The 24,224-nt window shown below is 34.7% G+C and overlaps 1 long non-coding RNA gene across 7 annotated transcripts in view; it reads left to right on the top strand.

Moving 5' to 3' along the window:
* The window catches only part of LOC145298354 (uncharacterized), an 81,155-nt gene that overhangs the window by 37,761 nt on the left and 19,170 nt on the right, over positions 1 to 24,224 (top strand). For 4 of the 7 annotated variants that reach the window (XR_013870656.1, XR_013870650.1, XR_013870668.1 and 1 more), the window contains exon 1: positions 19,134 to 19,729. The exons of 1 other annotated variant lie outside the window; for it this stretch is intronic. This is a non-coding gene — a long non-coding RNA (uncharacterized LOC145298354). Of the gene's footprint in view, positions 1 to 6,529; positions 6,957 to 19,133; positions 19,730 to 24,224 lie in introns of those variants that run through there. 2 more of the 7 variants (XR_013870674.1, XR_013870681.1) reach the window with 1 other exon arrangement.

Here is a 24,224-nt window from a genome sequence, read left to right as displayed (position 1 = left end):
ACAATGCCTCCCCACGGGACAGAATTATACACCAGGGTCGTTTTTTAACGTGGAGAAAAGGTACAAAAATAAAAATTCTCTCAGTCGTGAAGAATATCTCCTCCACTGAAAGAGAACGAGAAATGGAAGTGCCGCATCTGAAGAACAGATACTACACTTTGAGATATTAATTTTTTTATTCACAAGAAAAAAAAATACAATTGGGAAAATGAACAAAAAACTTAGGCACAAGGCCAACTCAAAAAGAAGGGGGTGAGGTTGGTTGATCCATCTCGTCTAGATACTACGCTTTTATCTTGGCCAAAAGTCCAAAAGTATCTCAAACCACTTTATTTTATACTGATTTGCATAACAAGGATTCTCAACCAGATGTTGGCAAATGGCAGAGTCCAAAGCTGTGGAGGAAGGGAGACTCACAGATCCCGCTCTACCCTGTCTAATTTTGGATGGAACGTGCTGGCTTATACGAGTTTGCAAATGCAAGGAAGTCCGCTCGACATAACCAGCATCATACAGTGTTTGTGGGTGTACGTGCGTGCGTGCGTGCGTGCGTGTCTGATACTGAACTTTATCTTTTCTGTACTTGGTCAATGAAGGAGAAATCCCTTAAGAAAAAAGATGTTTCTCCAATCCAGAGTGCCTCTTTTTGGGGGATAAAAACTTACCTTTGTCAACGTAGGAAATATATTTGTTGTCACAGGTGGAAAAAAGGTATGTCATTAATGTTTCACCAAACTAAACGCAATGAACTTAAACTTAAAAAAAAAGGTGATTCATGCTGACAATTACGACAAATGGAATAATGAACGTTGTAAAAATTAGTAAAAAAAAAAAAAAGTAAAATCATGAATGTTGGCTCTTTGGGGAGGCAAATAAGTAGGAACAACACAGTCATTTGATGAAGTGTAGAATAGTTAACACTCAAGAAATTGTAAACAAAAAACTCAACAAATACCTCATACCAAATGCAGTAAAATTAAAGTATCTTTTATACGTGCTGAAACTATGTTTAAGTTCTTTTTATTTCATTTATGTTATTAATCGTTGTCTTTATAGCTGGTTGCTGGTCTCTTAACCATTGTGGACTTCATTCATGAAAAATTGTATAAAAACATCTATGACTATCCTTAACCCTAAATTTGGGAGTGCAACTCGAACTTAGGGTAAGTGGTAGAATAAGTCATTTGTTTCCAATTTGGGTAGAATTAAGCTTCCTTACTCGTTAAGCGATAAGTGGTCGTGTGTTTATTTTTTTTTAATCAGTGTATAAAAAACTAGTTTGAACAAAATAATTTGTAATTAAAAAAAAAATTGTTTTAGCACATTAAAGTATATAGTTTGTGGGGAAAATTAAATTCTACTGTATAATTTTTTTCTAGCTGTTGTATCTAATTTTTTTACAATTTTCAGCTGTTAAGTTTTCTACACTTTAACTAAGTGAAAAATTAATAATTAATTCTAAATTAATGGTGGATGCTTAGATCGTATTTTAAACTACCGAGCCTGAAAGCTCTCCCCCAAATCTACTTTGAAAAATCGATTTTTTTTAACGAATTTAAGAATGGTTAGGTAAAAAAAGAAAAAGGAGAAAAACAAAACAAATAGTCAGTAAATAAGTGTTAACAAAGGCAGTAAATGTCACTTTTCTACCTACATGAATGCGTTTTATTTATGTGATGAAGAATTTAATTCTTCTTCATTTTATAATCTGAAAATGCGAATATGTGCGTGGCAAATATTTCCAGAGTTTCTAGAAAAAATCTGATAGCCGCTAGATCGAAATTTTCCCCGCTAGGTTAACCGCTGAATTGGTAACACTGCCCCCAGCCTTAACAAAAAATACGAAATAACAGCGAGAGGGAAAAGGAAAAAAAGAAATAAAAGCAGTACTAAAAAAAAAGTTTTAAATAAGGGAAAATATACATTTAGCCGTCGAAGCCGTGTTAATGTCACCAGTTATATACGGGCGTCCGCGACAAAAAGGAAGTAATATCAAAGTTTTTATTAAAACAGAAATTGAATTAAGAAAGAAAACGTGGAATCTTATCATACGGAAATGGAAAGAAACTTAGTCCATGTATTTATCTGTAAATAATATTTTTAAAATTGTAAAATAGAACGGAAAGTATAAAAATGTAAATAAACCCAAAAAACACAGGAAAGGAAACCACAAAAAAAACACAACAACAACAACAACAACAAAACAAATGAATGGATTTCTTTACATTTCGATAAGTTAAAGGAAAACAAATGTACGGAAAAAAACGAAGCAAACTGTTTAGGGATTTATGTATATTTCGATAATATGAAAGAAACAAATGTATAGGGAAAAACAAATAAAACTGTTGGATTACGATAGTTGGCTAAAATGTAATTATATGTCTGTATCGGTAATCGAATACAGTAATTTACCAAGTATTCGTTAAGTAAAGGGAATAGTTTCATTTCATTAATCCATGAATATGTGAATGGCTCGTATGAGCCAATCAGAATGAGAGGAACACGCATGGGAGACGTTAGTATTTTTGGTCTTGAAGAATGGAAGGTAAATGCTATGTCAAATAGTGAATAAATCAGTTACATAGCAAGGGGTCTAAATTTAAGTTTGAGTAAAACTATGCGGTGTAAGAGTGGAACGGTTGGCGTACTTGGTAAATAGGGGGGATTGGAACTACTTCATTTGTAGGTTATGGCGATGCTGATTATATCGCTCCTAGGATTAAATCTAATGTTTTAATATTACGAATGAATGTGTCTAAAATGTTGTTCTATAGCCAAGATAAGGGCTAATAGTGTAAACAATAAATTTGTATATGCCATCTGTTGTTATAAACTTCGTTATTTTGGTCCAGAGGAGAAAACTGCATCTCTTTTTCTATTTATTTAAAAAGAAATTACAATTTTGTTATATATGGGTCGTGGAATTGTATTTATCTGCAAAAGATTTAGCTAATGTGTTTATTCTTTTAAACATTCATTTTAATTAATTCCCGATTAGTTTTTTCGGTTTTCTTATCTTTAGTTAACTATTACGTGTAATCATATTCGTGCAGATATTCTACATGATTTATACATGCGTAATATTTGCGTAAAACGTTTATAGTGAATACAAACTATTTTATATATATTTATGTATGCGTATATATGTTTGTTTAAAAAATTTTGCTTGCCAAACTTCTTTGTCAATTTTTGGTCTACAGACATGAAACTTAATATATAGGGTATTCAAAACCCATGCGAAACTTTATATTTGGGTTCTAGCCGGGGGAAATAAATGTAAAAGTGTGAAAGTTTAAAGAAATGGCATTAGCTAGATGAAGGTCGAACGACAGCATTATGAATATGCATGCGTGACGTAATAGGTATTGGTTTTTCATAGCTCAAGCATTAACGCTAAAGGAAAAAGTAAATCGTAAGCTAAACGTTTTGGTTTCAATTCTCGGTGGTGGTGCACGAGTCATCTTTTATTTTTTACTTTTTAAATCATTATTATGTATTGGGTCGAATATAATATAATAATAAATTCGAAATTTGCATTAATCAAAATATCATATTTAAGCATATTTTACGACCGGTCAATACCAAGCGGCCTGCTAGTACATACGCACCTTATATTACCAAATGACCATCGATTTTAATATTAACCAAGTTTAACCTTAACTTCGGTGATCTAACAGGAACAGGTGTATCAACAAGGTTAAATAAGACGGTTATGAATGAATGTATAAGAAATATAAAAACAGACATAAAAAAAACACAAATAAATATAGTGAATGCCGAGAATGCATAAGACCAGCAGCCGAAGAATGAATGGCTAGGTAGACTTTCACAAAGTAACAAAAGAAAGATATTCGACGCAAGTGTTTTTTTTTTTCAGTTGAAAGAAAAGGCATTTACTATCGGTCGTTTCCACACCAAGCTGCCTGACGCGTATTTTCCAAGCCAGCGATGATATGATCGTCCGAAAATCTTGTTAAAAGTTCAGAAGATATAGGAGTCCTACATCTTGTTTAAAAGTTTCCGTCTTGCTGCCACGTGGTAAAAAAAAAGACTCTGCCGTATTGACACGAGCTTTTTTTTCTCCTCTTGCGTCGACATGTGCATTTTTCTTATTATTTTTCTCTTCCTTCTCTTTCTTCAATCCAGCTGTGATGTCATGCTTGCGCCACAACTTCTCTATTTGCACACGTGTCAGTGACTTTGTTACAAACAGTTTAGGAACTCCATCTACTTTCTGTATGATAACCTTCCAGAATATCAGAGAGGGACCGACAGATGTCCAAGGCTGACATGAAACTATGCAAAGCGGGGGCGTTCATTTCCCTGATGCATTATACATACCCGTTTACTTGAATACATATAGTGCCTAGTATTCCCAAATAGTTACCTATGTTCTACTAGCGAGGCTCAACGTCTCGTAATTTCGGTAATCTAACGAGAACCGGTGTGTTAACATGATTATGCTATACTAAGAGTATACATATAAATTATTGACCGTAAAGAAGCGGATACTGGATCGGATTAACCACTCAACGGACCGTGTTTTATTCCTGTATATACCCCACAACGCCAACATGATTAAGGATGTGGTAACCCTTATGTGGTCCATTCTGTGTGTACCCAATTCTAAAAATAATCGCAGAAACCAATTCCAGCCAAACACACTCAGTTATCTGCTATACGAAAGGCGTTCAAAAAGTAATGACTCCTATTTTTTTATTCCGCTTAAATAGATCAGAGGAATTGCAAATTGCATTGTTATAATGACTGAGCTTATGCATTCATGACCTTAAAGTTTCATTTCTCTGTTACAGATATTGACAATGTGAGACTCTACGAAAGCAACCTCTATCTTGGGCGTGCGCCAGAAGCAGAGATGCGTTATTGTATTGCTCCATGCACAAAAAAATTGAATCAATCAACATTTATCGGTGCCTGTTGAACGTTTACAACGCCAATACAGATGATGTCAGCACAGTTAGGAGATGGGTTTGTTGATTTCAGAATGGAGACTGAGATGTAAGTAACAAAACGTGTTCCGAATGCCTATGCATAGCCAAAATCCCATCGCTGGCCGAAGTGTGTTGAAAATAGTGATGATCATGGAGAAAAAATATATTCTGGGGCATAGAAGGTCGCTCGTTTTAATGGTACCACTCATATCTTTGTAGCTCTTCAACTTTTTTAAGTTAAAAATAGAAGGCATTATTTCTGGAGCGATTCTCTTAAGATTTATCGTGTCAAATTTTTAAATAGCAATCCATCTGACAGATCAATATTTGATTCAGATTAGCCTATATTTTCGTTTTTTTTTTTTCTTCGTCTATGTTAGTTGTACAAGTACATTTTATCTCGGTACATTTTGTTTTGTTTTTTTGTTTTCTGAAAATACTTATCCTACTAAGAAAACTGTTAGAGTGGAGACATTTTCCTATATTTATCGATATAGATTTAAAAAATGATTAAAAGATAGTTCAAAAATATATCTAATTAAATTATGTGGCTTCAATTTTGTCTGTGTGTACGTGTTTGTGTGTATGTATATGTTTGTGCTTGTGTGTGTGTATGTTTTTCGCTTCCACATTCATTACACATTGTTAGTTGTTCATTGCTTGTTTTTAAATAGATTAGTGTAAATTACCAAATTATTTTGTAAACGAACTTTTTAAAAAATTCCAATTTCCAAAAATAACTTATTTACGAAATTAATTTTGGTATTTTCATTTATTCTTTTTAAAGGAGAAGTCACGGCTTATCAAGGCCTGAAGGCCACTCGAGGATCATGATCCATGAATGTCAAGTGGTCGATGTGATACCATCGTGATGATATACAATGGTGGAAATTTGGTAAAATTTGATTATTTAAAAGGACAGCTCAACAAGAATTTGTTTGTATGTGACTTAAAAACGACCATGTTTTAGACATCTGAGAAGCAGCCCCTCAGTATTGTGTTATATGAACTCAAATGCAGTGCAAAATAAGACTATGTCGAAATCGTCTGCTTTTTCTCGAGGTGCTTCGTTTCAGGATATCCGACACCGAAATCAACAGAGACCAGCGGTTTCATAGTCGTCAAGGTAAATAGTCATGCGAACAGTTTCATATACCCCAATGCAACGTTGATTTCCTTCCTCTGCATTGCAAGAGATGACTGAACGTCTTTGTTTGCAAAGGCCCTCGTATCCCAAAACAGACGCCCTTCTATTTCACCAAAGCACCTTTAGCCGAGCTTCGGCCTTGAGTGGCTTTGCCCTTGATAAGCGATGACTCATAAAATACGAACTATGTAATTTGGATTATCAAATTATATATTTCCAATTATTTTCTTCTAGGGGCATCAGCATTGATGAGAGTGGGAGAGCTTTCAGGAGTGATGGAGAAAATGTATAGATTATTTGAGCCATCTGTAACTTTAAAAATCAGAAAGTTCATACATAGGTGCTTGTATGGTTTACACAGGTTGAAAGTGGAGCAGTATCTATCTTTTTTTTTCTTTTTTTTTTTACTTCTCATACTTCTTCCCCAGCATATCTTCGTGTTTTTTTTTCCGCCGAGACGAATTTTTTATTTTTATTTTTATTTATTTTTGTTTTGTTTTGTTTTTACCTTTACGAGTAATCAGATCAAGTAACAATCTGTTAGAGACATTATTTTAGGCCGGCCCGACAAGAGACAGTCCATTTTGAATCTACTGATTTCCCTAAATCATGCCGACTGAAGGTGGACTATATTTGTTCGTTATAAAACGTAGATAAAATTTCAGCGGACGGTTGTTTTTCTTTCTTTTCTTTATTGAATAAACGCACAGAGAGGAAGACACAAACGTTCCAAAAAAAAAAAAAATGGCGAAATTACTGTGACATACAGAAGAAGCCAGTAACAATTCCAAACTTTCAAGAAATCAAATCTGGAGAATATTTAAAAAAAAATTATAATGGCGAATTGAATACTTCTCGTAAGTACGAACAATTTCTTTTGTTATTAGTAAATTTTACTATTAGCGGTTGAAATTATTATACAAAAAAATACAGATGGAAAATTAGACAAAAACGGTTTATTCTTGCCTACATACTTATTTGTGACGTATTTGAGTTAAAATATTGGTGCTAATGCACTTACTGATCCGCGCTATTTTTTTAAATCGTATCCAAGTTTAATTAAAGTTTTATGGGTTGTTTTTTTATTCAATTGTAAGGTTAAAGTACAGAATTGGTACAAAACACCCTTCCCTCCCCATTTTAAGAATGGCTTTTTAAATAATAACGTTATTATTTCAGCACGGATCAATAAGTGCATGAGTACCGAAGTCCGATATAATTTTACTTATCAATCTCTGCTCCTTCCTCCGTCTCTTTACTACCCCCTCTCTCTCTCCCTCCATCGCTCTCAGGTATGATATTGTAAGTTTCAATCTTTTCTATAAATACTATCATGGCATGTGATTTTCAAAATTGTCTCGTCTATTCCCAGCTTCCTTTGTTCAAGCTCGTTTGACTCGTTGATCTATTGGTCTCCAATTTGCTATTTTCATACCTCATTCTAATACAGCCTTCTATTCCAGTAGCTTCTTTCCAAGAATTGTAATTTTGTGAAACTGTGTGAACTAAATTTGATTACTAATAGGGATTGTTTATGAATTTGGATGGAAACTAATGACCGTTTTCTTTCAACCTATAGCATTGGTCTTTTCAAGATTAATGCCAAAATGAATCTCTTGGCTTTGTGATAATCATCTTTCGTTCTTGTTTTCTCCTTACGTCAAATGGCTTTATGCTTTGCCTGGAGCGATTTCTATGAACATAGAAAGATGTCTGACGCCTTATTATTTTGCCCACAACCAATAATTACGGATCTTAAAATGCTTATAACTTGTATTAATTTTTAACCCAAAATACTAGTGTTGGGACGATTACCGAAATCAGAATCGGGAATCGAAAAAATCGGAACTTTTTAGGATATCGGAATCGGAAAAATTTGTGCCTATTTTCCGATGCCAAAAACGATTCTTTTAATTAACTTTTTAATTTGATTTTGTTTAAAGAATAATCTTCTACTGCTGATAGTAGTACTAAAATAATGAATATCTATTGATTTTAAAAGATTAGTAAAACTAAAATCGATAGATTAGCCATCACAAGTTAATCTTTACGTTTGAGTAAATATCTGCACAGTTAACATGTGTTTTTACGGTAATCGTGAAGAATAACAAATTTTATAGATAAATATTTAGATATTTATAAAGAATCGGTGTCGGAATCGGTAATTGTATCGAGATCGGAAAAAATATTGGAATCGTCCCATCCCTACAAAATACGTCACAAATTGTCAAATTGCATTTGCTTAAAAATAATTTGCGTCACCATTTGCGTTTGCAACAGCTTTTTTTTTCTTTTCTTTTTTTTTTTTTAATATAATTTAAACATTTTTGGTATTTATTATGACTGGACACTCAGAAAATTGCATAACTTACGAAGTCTATTCCGAGTATGAACGAAAATTCCCGAAGCAGTTTACGATTTGAAAGCCATGTAAAAAAAAATATAAAACAGTAGACCACATTTAAAAAGATTTAGGCTTAAGGTTATCGTTTTTAAGAACTTTATAGTTGAAAAAAATTCCTCAGAAAAATAAAAGAAAATAAGGTAATTTTTAATCGTAAACTGATTCGGCCATTTCTGAGAATGACCCTGGTTTCTATTGTCAATACCCGGGACTAATTACGTAAGTAATGAAATTTTATGGTTTCCTATTCATTACATTTTTTTTCAATCGTTACCAATCAAAGAAAAATGAAAAGAATATATACGAGGGATTTCCAAAAGTAATGACTCCTATTTTTTTTTTCGAATAATTGGGAATTTCAAATGGCATTGTTATGATTACTGAACTTATGCATTCATGTCGTGAGAGTTTTATCTCTCTGTTGCAGATATTGGCGGCGTGAGACTCTGAGAAAGCAACCCCTATCATGGACGTGCGCCAGAAGCAGAGATGCGTTTTTAAATTCCTCTATACAGAAAAAATTGAACCGATCAACATTCACTGACGCCGGCTGAACGTTTACGAAGCCGATGCAGTTGATGTAGACACAATAAGGAGATGGATTCGTCGATTTCAGAGTGGTGAAAGAGATGTAAGTAACAAAGCGCACTCCGGACTTTTACGACCAAGGCATCAAAAGAGGCATTTAGAATGGTAGAACTATAACATTTGGAATGCAGAAAGGTAGCTCGTTTTAATAGTACCACTCCCATTTTCGTAGCTGTTCAGCGTTTTAGGGTTTGAGTTAAAAAATGGAAGGCCTTACTTTTGAAAAGACTCTCATACAATGTATAGATTTTATAGGGTTGATTTTTACATACAGTAACCAAATAATTTTTAAACTTAGACTTGTTTATAGACTTGAAGAATTGGCTGAAATAAAACAGAGATTCCAGATTCACAGTAACATATGCAACCAAACATACACGTGTAAAAACTTTTGTCATCCAAAGCAAGTCACGTTGCTGTTGAAGACTTAGTGTCTACCACAAGGGAGTCCCAAAAGTAATTCCGTCCGAATATATCCGAGACGATGGCAAACTGCATTGTTATCATGACTGAACTTATACATTCATGACTTGAAAGTTTCATCCCTCTGTTGCAGATATTGACGATGTAAGACTTTAAGAAAGTAACTCCTATCATGGACGTACGTCAGAAGCAGAGATGCTTCATTGAATGCCTGACAAAAGTGCATTGGGAACCAGTCACCTCCAGGACTTGTATAGAACGACTAACTATCGCAAATGTTTTGAAATTAAACTGTAGCTTCCAACTCAAGAACTGTCTACTGAGAACCAGTCACCCCCGGGACTTGTATAGAACAACTAACCATCGGAAACTGTTCTGAAACAAAACATGGCTTACAACTCAAGAAAAGCGTTTCCCAGATGATGTAGTCTAGATTTCGGAAGTCATGTCGTGGTTGGAGGACCAACTTTGAGTATTCTACAGATAAAAATGGTCGCCAAAGCTGCAGTAAACTATGGGAAAAATGCATAACTTCGGGTGGTCCTATATAAATAAAGACTAATAACTGTGGCAAGTTTTGTTGCTCTACTGCTGTGAGAAGTGGGCCAGGGATATTACTTATTGATCGCCTATCGTATTACAAAAATATTTACGCAAATGAGGGAGGAAAATGTAACTGCAAATAAAAAGAGATTCGTATAAAAATATTGTTTGAACAAACAAAAAACAATTCTAAGGATATGAATGAGGATCAATAGAAAGTTTCAGCCTCCCATATTTTATTGTCAGCAAAATCGGTAAAATCTCTCATTTTTTCAACCCCTCCCCCGCAGTTACTTAGTCCGCAATACTTTGTAATCTACATCGCACTGTAGAGAACCTACTATTGATTTTATAAAATTATTTATATATAATGGCTTGGATTAAAGTTTAAAATGAAAACGTACAAGTATCAGGGTTAAATTGTGCTTTAAACAGAATATTCATTTCGAATGCACTCCTGCCATATCAAAGAATATATTGTTGATTTTATATACCGGGTCTTTCTGCTTGTACGATAATAGAACTTTTAAAATGCACTGGTGATGTTAGGCTGTATAAGGTGTTAACTTTAGTCAAAAGCGCCTGTCCCTTCTTTCATGGGACTTTTTTGATTATCGATACTTATCGAAGACATCCCGATACAAAACCTATCTGCAAGGCATATAAAGTACATTTGTGTGCAATTTCAAAAAAACATGTTCAGCCGTTTTAGGGAACGATCTCACACACAGATAAAGTTCATTTTATGTAATAGTAGATATAATAGAACAAATGCGTTTTCAACCTAGCAGTTACCAATGACAGAAAAACTTACACGCAAAACGGGTGAAGTAAGAAATAAGAATTAACCCATTAAATAAACTCTATATCTTGTTTTAAAAGTGTATGCTAAGGCATAATATTATTCAGCCGTTTAAAGGCATCAAAGCCAAGTTTTCTTTTTCTTTTCGTTACAATGGAAAATTAACCAAGCAAAACAAAAAAAAAAACATTGCTTTTAACAACCTTTAATAAAGACGGTCTTCTGGTTTTAAACATACGCGATTAAACATGGGATTTTTTTTTTGTTTTTTTTTTTAACATGAGGAATCACCTCTCATCACGGTCTGGAGGCTACTTGGGAATAAGTGAACGTGGTTCAGGTGGTCGATGAGACCATGTTGATAGCTAGTGGTGAAAATTTGTGAGAATTTTATTTTTTTTCAGGGGACGGCCCAACAAGAACGTATTTGGAATTGAAAATGAATATGTTGTAGTCATCGGGGAAAAAGTTCCACTGTATTGTGTGCCACGGACGAGCAGTTCTAGGGTAAAAACTTTGCTTGTGAAATTTTCGTTTATTTTTAGACACAGATAGAGTAGGGGAAATTGTTGGCAGTGCTTATAGCTAGACAAGTGTTATGTTGTATTACGGAGGAGGGAACGTAAATTAAAGCTCAGTCGGACACCTGCCATGAAAATAATGGTAAAGATAGACTCGCAACGTCTCTTCTGTAAAAAAAACAGATAATAGAAGAGAATGACATCACCTACTAGACTTCGAAGCGAGTTTTGTCCTTGTCAAGGCAGGACATGTGACACATGCCACGATCATTCCGCACAGAAAGCGATGGGTAACTTTAGCAATCTATATATCTATAAAAGTGAAATTGTGTGTGTGCGCATGCGCGGGGGGGCGTGTGTTTGTACAATTCCCTACAAAACTACTCTGTCAATTTTCAGTCTACAGACTCGAGATTTTAGATAAGGGATATTGAGATTTGTGAAAATCTTTTTAATCAATTTTTGGCCAGACATTTGGCTGTTAAGTTCAACGATTTTGTTTTTGAAAACTCTACCAAACTCATCCGCCAATTTGGGATCTAAACATTTGAAATTTTAGATGTAAGTTACTTGGACATGGGTCAAGCTTTTTAATGTGATTTGAGCCCAAAACAGTAAATGTTAAGGGGTCAAAATTGGAGTCAAAGTTTTAAAAAATTGACCTCTGCGATCTCTACCAAATTACTCAACCAATTTTTGGTCTAAACATTTGAAATTTTACATAAAGTGTATTCAGACATAGGGCAAGCGGTCAAAGTTGAAAAGTTGACCTCTACAGACTATATCAAACTCCTCCGCCATTTTGGGATCCAAACACTTGAAATTTTAGATGTAGGTTACCTGGAAATAAGTCAAACTTTTTAATATATATATACATATGCACATAAAGTTATGAATAGTACATAGGGCCCGAGCAAGGCCGGGTTGAATTGCTAGTAAATATTATTTTCAATCCTATTTACTTTGTTTCTCTAATTACTTGGATTTGTCCCCTTCTATATCCAACAAATGCATCTGTCATGTGAACGATCCACGCATGCGCATTCCTGAAACTTAGCATACAGATAAAAATCCGACGGCTCCCACGTACCAATTTTTCAATTTTTAACCCTTAGCAGCCCTTTTTCTGGATGAAAACCGATTAAAAAATGTTCCACCTGTCTGAATACCGTATGCACCGAATTTCAAGTCTTGGTTGTGTATATAGGTTGAGAAGTGTCCTCACACACGCGCATTCTCACTTTTGTAGACATATGGATTATATGGATTGATATAGAAAACACCGTGGAATTTCCACTAATAATAAATAAATTTTACATGAACATGAAATGAAAATGTTCAATAATGTTACGTCCACAACACATGAATAATTAAAACATTCTTTTTTTTTTTTAATTTTACTTATTGATTCGTATTATTTGGATCTTTTGGTCTACTGTTCTCATCTTGAGTGTTATTCGCACAACGTTTCGGCCGATATGACCTCTGACCTTCTTCGAGTGTCTCTTGTCAAACTCAGGAATCTTTCTGTCAAATTTTAGAATCTTTTTGTCGAACTCAGGATTCTGCACGGATTTTCGAATGGAGTCATTTATTTAATCCACAAAGAGCAGTGTTCCCTTGTTCTCGTCTGGGTAAAAGTCCTAAGTATTTTGCGATTGTATTTTGAGAATTGAATCTTCAACCTCCAGAAGAGTGTAGCTTTACTAATGAATTTTCCCAAGTTAATTTTACTGTGTCAAAATGATTGAACCGCCGTGAAAATAAAACTTAAGATGAGAAGTTTAACAAGTACTGAATCCACTACGCCACGGGTCGTTGCGGACGATTTTATTATGAATTTTAGGAGTCTTAAACTTATTTTGATGTTGTTGTTGTGTTTTTTTTTTTGTTTTTTTTTTTAACTATTATTCATAATTAAGATTCTCGACCTCGAGAAAATATATCTGACAAAGGTCGGAGGTCACATCGACCGAGACGTTGTGAAAATAACACTCAAGATGAGAACAGTAATCAGAAGAATTATTTAATACGAAGTATCAATCCTTATCTAAATAATCCGGAAACATAATATTGTTTGTTTTTTTTTGTTTTTTTTTGTTTTTTTGACACATGAAAATAGTTGCCATGCACGTTAGTAAAACGATCTTTATTGTTGATTTCTAGCAACAATGAAGACGTTTTGATATTGTTTTACCTCAGACACATAATTGTTCTTTGTTTTGCTTCTGAATTTTTTAGATGAGGATTGATAATTTGTATTATTAGGATTACTATTCTCATCTTGATTATTATTCGAACGACGTTTCGGACAATGTAACCGCCGACCTTCTTCTAGTGTATCTAGTCAAACTCTGAAATTTTTCTGTTGAATTCAGGAATCCGCGCAGAATTTCGAACGGTACCCTTTATTTAATCCACGGGATTAGCACGTTCTCGTTTCGTCAGCCATGACTGGGTAGAAGGTCTAATTCGCAATTGTATTTTCAGTGTTACCAGCATTGATGATTGAACCTTTAACCTCTGGAAGAGTGTAACTTACAACTGAATTTTACCAAGTACTTTATCCAGTACGTCACTCCGTGCAAATTTCCGAGTCAGAGAGATTCCCGATTACGACAAAATACATCCGAAGAAGGTCGTAAGTTACATCGGCCGAAAAGTTGTCCGAACGAAACTCAAGATGAGAACAGTAGTCCGAATAATCTAAATAATACGAATTTTATTATTATTATTATTATTATTATTATTATTAATAACTTTCTTTCGTTTTAGTGATGACAATGTTGAAACCAAATGCCATGAATGTCAGATTAAACTAGTTGACCTTTTATTTTGAAACCTATCACGTGAATATGCTTTAAAAAAAAATGAGTCATGTCATTTTCCTTTTCTACAAAGACAAAACAAGCGGATCTATTATACAGATATACACATGGGTATTTTTTTTTTATATTTGGCATTGAAATGCCAATATTAGCATGCCAGTGTAAGCCAAACATAGATATATTTACTTCACTAATAACAATTTTTACGTAGTGGATCTGATATGCAGTAACTTTATTCTTGAGTGATACATTGTGAATGTAGTTAGGTATGCACACGCGCATATGTTAGTTTTATTAAACGAATGCAACACAGTTCGTGTACGCGTTTCTAAATAACGGTCACATCCCTATAATGTTCGTATTGTACATTTGAGTGTCTTTGTAAAGTTAAATATATGGAAAATAGACTTATCTTATATGTGTGTACACATGTGCAGATAAATGAAGGAGTTGTACGCATATGTATATCTATGTGTGTATGTGTCCATATACGGAACGTTGATGAACACATTTGCTGTGTTCCTTCTTTATTTCTCTGTGTGTGGAGTTATATGTATGATGCATTAAAACGTGAAATTGGCTGGGAATATAGCTAATAATTTTGTTTACTTGTTTTAAGTGTTTTTGAAATACTTTTTGGATATTTATTTGGGCATATATATAGATAGAGAATGACTGACGAGACATTACTTATCATTAACTGCCCCCCCCCCCCGATGTTAGGCTTGAAACCGACGGTACCAATGGTTTTCTGACCTTCTGTACAGTTTTAAATAAATATTAAGATCTTATATTGATTTTTTTATAATCGAGCATTTTTCTTGAATTCTTTTTCCAAAACGCACGCACACACACACACACACACACACACACACACACACACACACACATTATATATATATATATATATATATATATATATATATATATATATATAACTTGGAAAACAGCATCAGTCTGATCTGTTTGTAAAAAATACTGGACGTCGGTCTTCTGCATCTCAGTACAGACCAGTTAGTCTCCTGCGTGTCATGAGCAAATTGAATCCATGATGAACAGAGAAATTGTCAACCATTTCAGCAAGACCAACTTACTCAGTGACAAGCAATACGGTTTCTGTCCTGCGAATTCTACAGCTGATGTACTGACTGTAATTTCACTTCGGATCAATGAAACTATCGTCGATGGTTTCTTTCTAGAGCGATAGTGTTTGGCATATCAAAGACATTTGATTTGGTATTCACAAGATGTTCAGCTATAGAATATTAAGAAATGTCTTCGAAACCATCGAATCTTTTCTCTCCGATAGGTTTATACAAGAAGTTGTCGATGGGCAGATGTCCGAAGCTTACAGTATCAACGTTGGCGTACCTTAAGGGTTTTATTTTATACTCTTTTCCTTATCTTAATTAATGATCTCCCAAATCACATTCTGAGTTCGTTCGTCGAAATATATATATATATATATAGATGACACTACCATCAATGGCAACACTTCAAAGCCAGCAATGACCAGGATTTCTATGATCGTTCTGTCTCCGATCTTCATCACGTGGTGCAATGAAGACATAGATGGCTGGTTAATTTTAGCGCATCCAAAACCAAGCTCCTATTTTTTCATCACCAATGCTCTGACGCATATTTGGCCCCAGTTGATATGAATGGCTTTCGTCTGGAAGAAGCTGACTGCTTCGACAAACTTCTGGGTTTGACCTTCACTCCTGACCTAAAATAAAAGACACATCAAATTTGTTTCCCATATAACTGGAAAAATGTTTGCATCATTCTACCCCTTCAAAAGGTATTTCACTCCCGACTCAATCCTGTACTACAGCAAATACATTCTAAAATGGAGTACTGTTGCCACATCTGGGGAGGGCCCGCTCGGAGTATCTTATCCTACCTTGACAGAATTCTAAACCGTCTTCAAGACTTAGTAAGAGACGCCATTTTCTCCTCCCGACAACTTCCTTCCCACAGAAGATACGTTGCGAACCTGTCTCTGCTCTATTGCTACTTTCTTGGCAGGTGCTCGTCTGATATTCATTCTACAAGCCCACCCTTCATAGATTTCACAAAAACCACTCTTCGGTAATCAGAGCAAATTCAATTATTGTGGCCTTGTGAAGTTAAATTTATGATTACGTCTGAGCATATGTGAAACAAAGGCGTTTTTTATATCGTCAAATTTCCCGACTCTATTATCTACATAAATTACTTTTGGAATAGGGTATTGAGTTTATCCTATGTATAAATTGTAAAAGCTACATGGTATGGTGTATAGACCCATTTGTGCCTTAATTGTGTAGTTGTGCAGAAGATTTTCTGTTCTTAGATAGAATTTTACTAATGAGAGAGTTGGATTATATTATCGGAGAACTATATTTAATTAGTGTAATATAGAATTGTGTGGTATTAGTTGGTAGGATGAGAGGTCAGAAAGTAGGTGGAATGAGTTTTAGCTTTTGTTGTGGAAATGCAGAAAGCGTTTCTTCTGGTGTTTGGAGTATTTAATAGTTGTAGAAGAGATTTCTGTTGTGTTAAATTCGCATGAGCAATGCTAGGAGTTACATATTCTGAGTGCTATAAAGTCCACGTGTGCTCGCTCACTCGCTAACAAATGCCGATCTCAATTTTGTGTGACATAGATTTATTCTCTTTCATCTTCTTTTCTGACCGTGTCATCGTCTCTCATATTGGTGGCTGCGGAGAAGGCACGCACGAGTTCAATATTATAATAAAATAAAATAAATAGAACACAAAAACACATACTCTTCACATTCTGCTAATATTAGTATGTACTCTGGGTGAGTGGGCGTGACACTATCGACCCTCTACACGCTCACATCATCTTAATCCTATGCTGAGGCCGTGTTTAGCAGTGGATGTCAGCTCACCTCGATGTGCTCTGAACCACAACCTGCATTCTACTGTGCCAGACTCACAAATGTCTTCAACTGTCGCAAACCCAAGACTGTCTGTAATAACTGTTGTAAATTGTCTCAAAACTCACTGCCAAACCAAAAAACTGTCCGTAAACTAAGTCTGCTTTTATATCCGGTCTTTTGTATGCTACACCTTGATTAACAATCCTTTTCTATCCTAGTTGTATCTAGTCGTTTAACGAGGGCTAGTTGTGTCTGGCTGTACATCGAGTGTGAGCGGTTTGATCGTATATTGAAGACTAGTTGTTGGTAGTTAAGTCTAGTTAAGTATAAGAAGCTCTAGACATTTAAGTGCCGGTCTATATAATATGAAATGTTCTTCAAAGATCACGTGGGCGCGTGGTTTAAAAATACAAATGCATTGATTTGCACGCGAAAAAAAAAATTGGAGAGACGCTCGAGTCGAGTGTTTGGCGGCAATAGGAAACACACTGAATTTAAGAAGTCGTGCGAATGTCATGCTGACAATTTCAATTTTTTCCTGTCTACGTTACAGGTTACATTTATGTGAACCTGGGAAATATGCTTGTTGATATTTATTTATTTGTGGACTGACATCCTCATCTTCTAGTTGATGTTTCACAACGTAAACCGTGATGGGATAGGAATGCTGAGTATCTTAACTGTATACACAATAATTACTGTTGTCATCCGGCTTTGAGTAGGATTGAAACCGCTATCTTCAGGCAATACTCAACGTCTCTATCCACTGCGCCTCGGCCCCGAAGGTTGAATTTTTTGGTCTTATATATCCAAGTTTTTTCGTTCTTATCTTGTCTTCCATCATCAGGTCCGCACCGAATGGTATATTTATTTTTATTTATTTGCGGACTATTATACTTACCTTTTAGTTGTTCTTTCACAATGTTTCCCGTCGCGGTTTACCACCTGACGATAGCCAGAGGAATAATAGAGCGAAACGTTGCGAAACAACAACTAGAAGATGAAGATGATAGTCCGCAAATAAATAAATAAATAAATAAATTAATTAATTAATTACTCTTCTTGAAATGATTCCAATAATAAAAACAATAAATGTTTATGCTCCAATATCCTCCATTACATGGTCCTCTTGAAACGCCATTTCCAGGTAGCTAAAGCCGTAACAGAACACTTCATTTCGAACTAAGTATCTCTCTGCATCAAGGCTCTGTCATACCGGGCCTGACATAAGTAACGATATAAATTTATTTCAGCATAATAAATGTAACATGAAAGACTTATGAAACTGCAATAGAAAAACTAACTAAGGATACACTTAAGTTTTTGCAACATGAAACACAGTTTCATAATTCGACGTCTGCCGTTGAATAGTAACTGACTGTTTATTGTCTATGACCGCCTAATCGGCATTAATTCACTTACGTCTCGTGCTAATTCCTGGTAGTCTGGCGGTTGAATGTCCATCTACGAAGTCTGCGACTACACTGATAAGAACGTAAGCTCGAAACGCATGCGCGGTGGATTTAAAAATACCTAATTTATTTAAAGAATATTATATATATATATATATATATATATATATATATATATATATGCATTGTGTATGTACTAATAAGTTACCACTTATCAAGTCCCATAGGCCACTCGAGGATAAGGGTTGACGAGTTTGTCAGTAAGACAATGAAACAACAATGAGGATTGGTAACACTTTTCAGAAATTAGAGTTTGTAAGAATACAGCTCAATAAGAATTTATTAACATTAGACTTTAATCCGACGATATAATATTTGAGAAGCAATTTGCAGAGGAGTTTGGTAGAGTTTTCATAGGTCAAGTTTGCCCCCTTAACAGCAAAAGTTTTGGCTGAAACCTGATTAAAAAGTTTTTCAAAATCTCAATACTCCTTATGTCCAATTTCGAGTCTGTAGACCGAAAATTGACAGAGTTATTTGGTAGGGAAATGTACACAGACAGACATTTTCACTTTATATATATATATATATATATATATATATATATATATATATATATAAGAGAGAGGGAGAGACAGCTATTTCTCAAGCAAGAGTGATTGATGAAGATCAACACTGTCTGTCTATTGATCCGTTGTGTGCGACTCTTCCCTACTTCCGGCATGGCTTTTGTATGAAAAAAACAAAAAACAAACTAAGGATTGTCGTCCGTCTATTCCTTTAAAGTTTTAAATAAAAATGTCAGAAACAGATTAAAAACAATAAAAGATCAAACTCGCAATTCTTTAGTCGTTGTTGCAGATTTTCCTCTAATAAAAAAAAAATGTCCGTTATTTTATTTGTTGCTCGCAGTCTTCTGGCACACTTTTATGCGTAAATAATTTTTGTTCTATTTTGTTTTATTAGTGGCAACATCCGCTGGAAGCTAAATACCCGGACACAAAAAATAGTTCAACTATCGTCATAAAACACAGCGTAATAAGATTTATGTTTAGTCTTGCCGGTCTCTTCTAAGAGTAAGAAATAAGTGGATCACTTTATGTAAAGATGGCCAAATCACATGTACACCTTAAATGAATTCTATGGTTGGTCGTCTTTCTCGTTTCCAGTCTGAAGGCGTTATGCTGATCGGTACATATGCAGGCTTAACTAATTTTGAAGGTAAACTATATTTCATTTAGTTTTACTAGCGGACCTGATACTCATTAGTGAAACCCTCTATTTCTGTTTGGACCCTACAGTATGTCTAAGCTTCTAAGATTCTAGCAAAAACTGATTTTACTTTGCCTTTTTGAATTGCGAGAATGAGTCTCCTTGCTGCTTCGTTTGCTTGGAGACTTTTGTAGAAAGTACCAACCAAGAATCGGTTCTTGACTATCAGCCCGACAGTTGCGGGGCTGGGAACTGGCCCAGTACCTGTCGGACTGAGGTACGCCGCCTGGGTATCACTCAGCAGGTTTTTCCTTCCAGGGCTTGCCATCTGATTATAGGGTGGGACAATTTTATTGCTTGCTGCCTGAGGCGCCCCAACCGAGAATGCCGACGGGGATTGCGCAGGCAATGTTTCCTAGGCAAGAGTGCCCCGCCTTTAGGAGAGCTTGCTTGACATTCACACTTTCCCGACCTTCTGTCACATCATGTTGAGGTGGGCAGCATGTAAATTTCTACTTGGCCTTTTTGGCTAGGAGCAAAGTGTAGTATCTGTTCTGATACTACACTTCACCTTTTCTGTCTTCGATCAGTGGAGAAGAAATCCTTCATGACTGAGACAATTTTTTGAAAGCTGGATTTTCCCCACATCAAAAACCGACTTTGTGTCTAACCCTGCCCTCGTGGGAAGGCAAGGAAATTGGAACAACTGGTTTTAATTTAAAATATTTGCGATTTAAAAGGATTAGGTTGATTAATCAGTTATCCACTTTTCCTATGGGATTAACTGACTGTGTATTATAGTACAGCTGCGATGAATGTACACTTAATCATAAAAGCATAACACTACCAAACAATGTATGTATAGATTCAATTAGGTTTTAAGGAACTCAGAAAATATGCATATACTTGTGTGCATTCTAAACAAACGGACAATTAACCTGATTTGTTTTGTTTTCCGTTAACATAAGAAAATATTTAACAAAAAAAGGGGGATAACAAATATATGCACTTCTGCATGTTAGTGACATAATAGTAACAGAGACGAGTTATCTACCCCTGTTCTTGGAAAGAGAACTGATGACTAGTGGCCATTATGTGAACCTCAAATATAAACAAGTGTTTACGATGACGCAAAAATATATAATAACAAAATAAATAACACAAAAATATGAAAATCGAAACATTTATTGTATTAAAAAAATGTATAAAAATATAATTTTAATGTATTAATATATTTTCTTTTCAATGAGCGATTCATAATTGAAAATAAATTAATACATATGATAAAAACACGAAACATTTTGTGTTTAGATTTTTTTTTTACAGTAAAGTTTTTTATAAAAATGTAGCAAAATATAATTTTAAAAAACATGAAACATTTATAGAGGTTTAAAAAAATTTTTGTACAGAAAGAGTGTATAAAAATGTAGCAAAATATAATTTCAGTTTGCACGCACTTTTAGAAAAGAAAGAATTATCGACCGCTTTTCTTTGACTGATAATTGACTTCTGTCGGCAGTTCTTGAAACTAAAATACACACATTCGCTTCGTGTCAGTGACATGCAGATGCAGAAGTGCCCAAATATTTATTTTTTGTTGCGTTTTTTCTTTTTTTTAAATACTGTTAAAAAATCACCGAATATATGTCATCCTGTGTCACGGTAACATATATTGAGCGAGTTTCTAACACTATTTTGTATTTTATTTTTTATTTTTAACTCATTTTTCCAAACTTACCGTGTTCAGCAGTGATTCGATGCCATTTTAAATTTTCCAATACAGCGGTAAATATGAGGGCCGTACAATAAGTAATGCCCCTGACCCACTTCCCATAGAAGTAGAGCAACGAAACTCGGCACAGTTATTAGTCTTTTCTTCTGATCTGGCGAGATGCGAGTTGTGGACCGGAGCGTTGTCCTGCAGGAGGAGGGTACATTTGTTGATCTTGCTCCGCCTCTTGATTTTGATAGCTTCCCTTAATTTCCTCAAAAGTGAAGCATAATAGGCTCCTGTAATTGTGGTACCATTTGCCAGGAAATATTTCATCACTACTCCGTCCTGGTCCCAGAAGACTGTGAGCATTACCTTGCCAGCGAAGGGCTGCACCCTTGCCTTCTTTGAAGGTGTTGAGTCCAAGTGCTTCCACTGCATTAACTGGGCTTTGATCTCTGGATCATAGTGATGGACCCAGGTTTTATTCTGTGTAATAAGTCTTTTGAAAAATTTTGACTCCTCTTCTTGGCACATCTCCAAATTCATCCTCGAGCACTTAACGCGTTCTCGCTTATGGAATGGTGTGAGCAAACTGGGAATCCATCTGGCAGACACCTTATGCATACGCAAATGGTCATGAATGATAGTTTCCACAGACTCTGTACTAATCTTGACATCTTGGGCTATTTGGCGAATAGTAATGTGCCGATCTTCCAAAATGGCAGCTTCAAGTTGACGGGCAGATGCCTCATCAATGGCAGAAGGGAGGCGACCAGGTCTGGGGGGCTGTTTCCACAGACTTCCGGCCATGTTTGAATTAACGATGCCAGCGTTTTACAAGGTCATATGATGGGGTATTATCACCATAAGTTTCTTTTATTTCATCAAAAGTCTCCTGTGGTGTGCGTCCTTTCAAATACAAAAACCGGATCACTGCTCGACATTCAACAGACTCCATTTCACACCCGACTCAGTTCAAACACCTGTAAAAGAGAAAACACAATTAGTTCAGAGCTGTAATTTACCACATAACTCGTAGAGATATAAATCATTGCACATGCAAAATTTCAGCTAGATCAGACAACTGGAAGTGGGTCAGAGGCATTACTTATTGCACGCCCCTCGTACTGTATGTTTTTCGAGCTGAATAAACAAGTCACATTAAAAAAAACACTAAAAAAAATTATCCCGTTAGATAGAAAAGTAATTTATCTTGCCTTTGATAACATTTTTTTGTTATATATTTGTTTGTTTGTTTGTTTTTTTGGGCTTTCTTTTTGTTTGTTTTTTTGTTGTTTTTTTTGTTGTTGTTGTTTTTTTTGTTTGTTTTTTTGTACAACTTTTTCGAATCTGTGTATTGTAATACAAACCCAAATAATTTTTCTGGCATATAAAAAATGTGAGAAAAATACAAAACTTTTGTAAAGATTTTGAGATTATTTCATTCCTTTTCTGAACTTGGCCTTCGGATCAAGATCAAAGTGTAGTATCTGTTCTTCAGATCTACACTTCAATTTCTTGTTCTCTGTCAGTGGAGGAAAAACCCTTCACGACTGAGACAATTTCTATTTGTGTTCCTTTTCTCCACATTAAAAAAAAACGACCCTGGTGTCTAACTCTGTCCCCTGGGGGGGCATTGTAAATCGGAATAAACTTGTGCTAAAGCAGAAGCATTGTGTTTTCAAACCAATACTTTTATCTACACATTAACTGCCCGGTCGTAAAATAGGCTTAAATATGATATCTTAATTTATGCAGATTTCGTATTATTATAGAGTCAGTTCTCTATAAATGATTATATTGTGCCCAATATATCGTAGTGATTTCAAAAGTTTTTAAAAATATAACTTGAGTGCCATCAGCTAGAATCGAAACTAAAACATTCAACGCTTCAACGTTATTCCTTATCATCTGATTTAGCGACAGCTGGATATCAAAACTTTCAAAATCAACCGACTTAAACATATAAATCGATATTTGTGCATGCGTACAAGGGCACTTTAAGTTGACCTATGCCTGCCAAGTTCCACATTTTCTAATTTTTACGCCTTAGCAGCTATTTTCATCGGCTAAACACCAAATCGGATTTGTTCCGTCGGTCCGAATACCCCATATATCAAGTTTCAAGTCTGTAGACTAAAAATTGGCAGTATTTTGTTAGAAATCGTTCATACACACACTGACAAGGACACTTATATATATATATATATATATATATATATATATATACACACACACATTATATATATATATATATATAGAGAGAGAGAGAGAGAGAGAGAGAGAGAAAGTCATTAACAGATTTCGAATAATGAGATATTTAATCTAGGAAATCAACCGATAACATTAACAATTTTTTTCTTCGGATTACATACGCAATGCTCAATTGATTTTAACTGGCATCACTTTACATACTGCCGCATATAACTTTGCTCTCAATATAAATATTTTCTGATTTTACCTTTTTTAATTTAATTTAATTAATTAATTTATTTATTTTATTTAGTTTTTTATTATTTTATTATTTTTTTTATTATTTCGTTATTTTTACTTCTTCAAATAGAATTACCGTTACAGTTTAGTATACTATACTTTAGTTTTTCTATCCTTAGGCAGTGAAGTAGAAATCATTTTTAACTGTTTTAATGTATTAATATATATATTAGATATTTTTTAAGAAATCAAAATATAAATGAAAATAAAATGTTTTCTATATGTAATATTTTTTTTTCAAACTGAAATCATTATTTTATCATTCCCAGGGCAATGTTAGACACGGGTCTTTCTAGT

This window comes from Euprymna scolopes, chromosome 2 (assembly GCF_053919585.1).
Source record: "Euprymna scolopes isolate OS-2025 chromosome 2, ASM5391958v1, whole genome shotgun sequence".
Classification (NCBI taxonomy): domain Eukaryota; kingdom Metazoa; phylum Mollusca; class Cephalopoda; order Sepiida; family Sepiolidae; genus Euprymna; species Euprymna scolopes.
Note: the sequence above shows the minus strand (reverse complement) of the source record. Positions and strands in the feature narration are given on the sequence as shown.